This window comes from Tupaia chinensis, unplaced genomic scaffold (genome assembly GCF_000334495.1).
Source record: "Tupaia chinensis unplaced genomic scaffold, TupChi_1.0 Scaffold138854_1, whole genome shotgun sequence".
Lineage (NCBI taxonomy): Eukaryota > Metazoa > Chordata > Mammalia > Scandentia > Tupaiidae > Tupaia > Tupaia belangeri.
The window spans coordinates 779,784-785,494 of record NW_006198747.1 but is presented as its reverse complement, the minus strand read 5'-3'; the positions used below and the strand labels follow the sequence as shown (position 1 = coordinate 785,494).

The following is a 5,711-nucleotide window of genomic DNA, read 5'->3' as shown; positions in this document are numbered from 1 at the left end:
TTACAAATGAGGCCAAAATAAAATTTAGAGGAGGGCTTATCATGGACAGAGTTCATTCCAGGCCTAAGGCAGGAATTAGAAATACTATTTACTGGCTCTAAGACAAATATTGATCCTGTGAGCAGCTATTATGTTCTTTAAAAATACCTAAAGCCTTGACATTCAGAGTGTGCTCAGTCAACCAGCAGCACTGACATTACCTGAAGTTAGAGCTGTAGAAGTTTCAAGCCTCACCCCAGACTCTTGAATAAAAAGCAGCATTAAAAAATATATTTTATTTTATCTTTTTAAATATATTCAATCACTGTATATTATTCCAGCATGCAAAATGAATTTTAAGACGTTCAAATGATTTCTAAGCACATCGACGTACAGTTCCCTAGGAATCTGTGGACTCTCTATACCTGGTCTTGAAATCTCTTTGCCATACTAAAGTCTTATAGGGGTATCCTTGAAACTTTTTTTTTCTTTTCTATAATTATGAAAGAGTGAATAGTACACTAAAAAGCAGATGACAAATATATAGGAGTCCAAAGGCATTATAGGGACTACAATTAGCAAGTCCTTCCAAGGTGTGTATAAACTGTTACATCCCCCAGCAAATCTAGCATTGGGAGAAAAGATGGACCTTTTGGGCTGATGGGAAATACTGATCCTTCCATTTTTTTCCCCCTTAGTTTCCAGGGGTCATTTGTTTACAAGGCAATCCCTGTAGTCTCCCACTTACTCAGGCTGCAAGGAAATAGCTACCCCTGTTTCTCAGAGGAATGTAAAAAGAGTATTTTTCATGTGCAACAAGGCAGTTTTAATTTTATTTGTTTGGTCATTTGAAAATTTATTTGTTTTGTCTGTTGTCTGAGTCATATCTGGTCTTGCGTTACTAGCCTGGGGAAGTAGCCTGAGCCAGTCTTCCAGTATACCAGCTGATATCAATCATGCAGAGAGCCAATCCAGAGAGCCTAGATGAAGTAATAGATCCCAGAAGGTTTGTAAGCCTACTGTGTGCCGTTCAAGCCCGGGGATCCAGAAGACTATGCAGATACGAACTCTAGGGTTCCTGGCTTGCTGGTGAGTTCTGAGGCAGGTTGAACAGATTCTTTTATGGATTCATTTCAATGAAAGGGTTTAATTTTATTCCTTTCATAAGCAAGATTCTGGGCTTCTAGGAGTTTTAGTTCAGGGAACATCAAGCTTCAGAGAATTGTGATTAGCCCATGGCTTCATTAGGGACAGCTGTGCTGAGTTGCCTTGCATCAATAAAACTGCTGGGAAATTTATTCTAATATCCTCAAAGGAAGAGAGAAGTCCTGGAAGTTAGTGATTAAGTGGCCTAATCATTAATATTAGAGTGAAGTGGGGCAGCGAGCCAGGTCATATTTATGTCCATCTGGAGAATTACAATACATTTATGTTCAGTGAGAGAGAGTAAAAAATTCTCAGAAACTATTCAGTTTGGAAATATTTAACTGTGATAAAATTCTTATATTCTAACTTCATAAATCTATGCCTAATTGTGTAGAAAACTAGAGTGTTTTAGAGTGTTTTGTGTGCCATTGGCCTAGAAGATCTTTAAGAGCAGTGACCAATTTCATGTTTTTTTTTTTCTTTGTCCAAAGAACATAGCAGGAAATCAATAATATTTATAAATATTTATTACTTTTATTTTTTTGACAAAACAGTTCAAGATGATCAGTTTTTTACTTTGGATGTGTTGAGTGGAGGACAATTTCCTAATTTAAACGCCTTCTAGGAGGAAAGATTTAGAAACTTTTCTTTATTTTGTCACATCTATGAGTAAATTTTTTAATTACAACCCCCTTTTTTTTTAGCTTTGCGCAGTGGTAGTATCATAGCCAATGAGGTTTATCCAAGGTGCGATTATTGCTAATTGAAACAATCCCCTTTATTTATTTATTTATTTTTTTTTGAGAGAGAGATTTTAGCTCTAAGGTGTGTGACCTTGCTGGAGAGACAGTGAGGCAGAAAGTGAGAACTCACCCACCAGAAGGATGGCCATGTCACAATTCACTCTTCTCCATTCTTCTACCAGGATTTTGGGCACGTACCCACACATGCCCATCGTGAGTTTTAAGCCACTGGGCCTGGATTTGAATTGGTGTTGACTAGGTGGGAGTCCAGCAACATAACCATTATGTTATCTGATGGTCCCTATCATAGGCTTCTTTTTTTAAATTTTTAAAAATTTATTTAATTTTATTTATTATTATCATAATATTTTCTACATTACATTGAATCACACGTATCTTTACAGTGTATTACATTTATTTTTCCAGCAGGATTACCATACATGTCAGTCAAGACAAAGACATTACTATCTGCATCATCATTATCAAATAGCTTTTCATAATTATTTTTAGATTATTATTATTTATTCTCATTATTTTTTAAACATTCAATCACTATATATCATTTGACTTGTAAAAAGAATTCACCCAACATGAAATACTTCTTAGATCAGTCCAGTAGAAAATACTATATATGTTATCATCATTTCTGTATCCCACTAATGTCATGCCTCTCTATTTGTTCTCTTGCTGTCCTTCTCTATACTCTTCCCTTCTCTCGTCCCATTCTGAACTGTCTCCAGCATCCCTAACTATTTTCACTGCTTTTATGCCCGCCAATATTTCGATCTCTATCATAAAGTACAGATAGTTGGTATATAATAAGTGTATACATACAATATCTTACTTTTGTATTCTGGCTTCCTTCACTCAGCAATTGATCCTCCATATTTGTCCACTTTCTATCAAATGATAGGGTCTTGACTTTTTTTTAATGACTGAATAGTATTCCATAGAGTATATGTGCCACAGTTTTTCCATCCATTCATCTGGTTGAGGACATTTGACTTGGTTCAGTGTCTTAGCGATCATGAATAATGCTGCAATAAGCATCCATGTGCAAGCACTTTCCTGACTGAACATTCTATTGTCCTTTGGGTAGATACCCAGAAGTGGGATTGTTGGATCATATGGTAGTTCTTTTTTTAGATCTTTGAGGATACTTCCAATTGTTTTCCACAGTGGCTAAACCAACTACATTCTCACCAGCAGTGTAAGAGAGTTTCCCTTTCACCATATCCCCTTCAACATTTATCACTTTTTTTAGTTTTAGTCTTTGCCATTCTGACAGGGGTTAGGTGATATCTCATTGTAGTTTTAATCTGCATCTCCCTTATGATAAGGGATGTTGAACATTTCCTCATATGCCTTTTGTGTGTTCATGTCTTCTTTAGAGGGATTGTTGTTCAGCTCATGTTCCCATCTTTTAATTTTTTTTTTTCAGGTGAGCTGCTTGAGTTCTCTGTGTTTTCTGGTTTCAGTCCCTTCTGTGAGGTATATTTTACAAAAATATTCTCCCATTCTGAGAGTTGACGATTCACACTAATTACTGTGTCCTTTGTTGTGCAGAAACTTCTTAGTCTTATATAGATCCACTTGTCTGTTTTAGGAATTATTGCCTATGCTTTGAGAGTCTTATTTGAGATGTCTTTGCCTACTCCAATGTCTCCCAGAGTTTCCTCAATATTCTCCACCAGTAGTTTTATAGTTTGAGGTCTTAGGTTCAGATCTTTGATCCATTTTAATTTGATTTTTGTTAATGGTGAAAGATGGGGGGGACCAGCAGTTAGTGTAGTGGCTATGTCACTGAGCTCCCATGTAGTCGACCACGGTTCGAGTCCTGGACCCGGTGGCTTAAACTCACTCCAGGTGCACGTGTGTGTGTGCCCAAGATCCCGAGAGGAGAAAGGAGGAGAAGGGATTGTGGCGTGACCATCCCTCCTTGGGGGTGATTTCTCTCTTTTTGTCTCTTTGTCCTCTCTCTGTCTTTCTGGCAAGTGCATGCGACCTATAGCAAAAACCTCTAAAAAAAGGACCCAGCAGTTAGTGTAATGGCTATGTCGCTGGACTCCCACGTAGTCTACTACAGTTCACGTCCCGGATCCAGTGGCTTAAAACTCACGCCGGGTGCATGTGCGTGTGTGCCCAAGATCCCGAGAGGAGAATGGAGGAGAAGGGATTGCGACGTGACCATCCCCCCTGGGGGGTGATTTCTTGCTTTCTATCTCTATGTCTCTCTCTGTCTGTTTGGTGAGCGCACACGCCCTATAGTGAAAACCTCTAAAAAAAAAACCTCTAAAAAAAAAAAGAGGATGAAAAAGAAAGATGGGGATTCAGTTTCATCTTTCTGCAGGTGGATACCCAGTTTTTCCAGCACCATTGCTAAAGAGGCTTTCCTTTTCCCAATCGATTGACTGGTATCCTTTGTCAAAAGTCAGTTGGCTGCAAGTTTTGGGGTTTATTTTGGGGGGGGGGAGTCTCTATTCTGTTCCATTGGTCCACCTGTCTGTTTTTGTGCCAATACTATGTTTTTTTGATTTTCACAGCATTATAGTATATCTTGGGGTCGGGGAGTGAAATGCCGCCCACTCCACTCTTCTTGCACAGAATTGCTTTGGCAATATGAGGTTTTTTTGGTTTTTTTTTTTTTTTTTTTCCTTGTGATTCCAAACAAATTGTATGATTGTCTTTTCTAGGTCTGTGAAGAATGTCTCAGGCATTTTGATTGGAATTGCATTAAATATGTAGATCAATTTGGGTAGAATTGCCATTTTTATTATATTAATTCTTCTAAGAACAAGGGATGTCCTTTCACTTCTTATAGTTTTCCTTGTGGAGTTCTTTAACTTCTTTGGTTAGATTTATTCCTAGGTATCTTATACTTATTGTGGCTATGGTAAATGGAATTACTTTCTTTAGTTCTATCTCAGTTTGGTTGCTGTTTGTATATAGAAATGCTACAGATTTCTGTATGATGATTTTGTATCCTGCAACTTTACTGTATTTATTTATTACTGTCATGAATTTTTTCATAGATGCCATTGGGTCTTCTATGTATACAACCATATCATCTGCAAATGAAGATAATTTCACCTCTTCTTTGAATAATTTTTTGAATGATTTTTGTTTTATTCTCTTTTCTGATGGCATTGGCAAGGATTTCCAGTACTCTAAATTTGGAGGGGGGGGGAGAAATGGAGAGAGGTAAGACACAAATAAGTGGGACACAGATAAGTTTTTTTTTAATATATTTTTATTTTATACATTCAATCACTGTATATGTTTACAATACTGAAAATAAAATTTCCCAGCATGAATAGCATGTATGTTAGTCCAAACACATTATCATATACATTTTTTTAACCTACTCACATTCTTTTTTTTCCTGTAAAAAGTGTTGAAGAATATTTTTTTTTCCAGAGTACACTGTATATTGTCTCAATCAAGCACATCAACATGCATGTTATTGTCAACAAATAATTTTCCATTTCTTGTTTCCTGTATGTTTTGCTTTTTTCCCTTCCATCCTTGATTCCCTATCTCTTACCCTCTGTCATCTCCCACTCTCTTCCCACACTGTCTCTGGTATCTATGTTTACTTTCTATACTGTTTTCACCCCACATTTTATTGAATTACTAAAGATCTTAATTAATCTAAATATTTTCATAGCAAACACAGCTGATATATACATTTCCACTAACACAAGTCTAACTTTAGGCATCCTATAAAGTAGCACCTAGCTGGGGCTATATATCTTACTGTGGTCATTGAATAGATTTTTTTTCTGAACCTTTTTTTTTTGTAACTTAATTTACATTTTTTTCCCTAAGCATCATCACAACATA

General features: G+C 36.7%; 1 pseudogene; it reads left to right on the top strand.

Moving 5' to 3' along the window:
- The first annotated feature begins 1,827 nt into the window (after positions 1-1,827).
- On the top strand, positions 1,828-1,954 carry LOC114004593 (uncharacterized; annotated as a pseudogene).
- Positions 1,955-5,711: the final 3,757 nt, after the last annotated feature.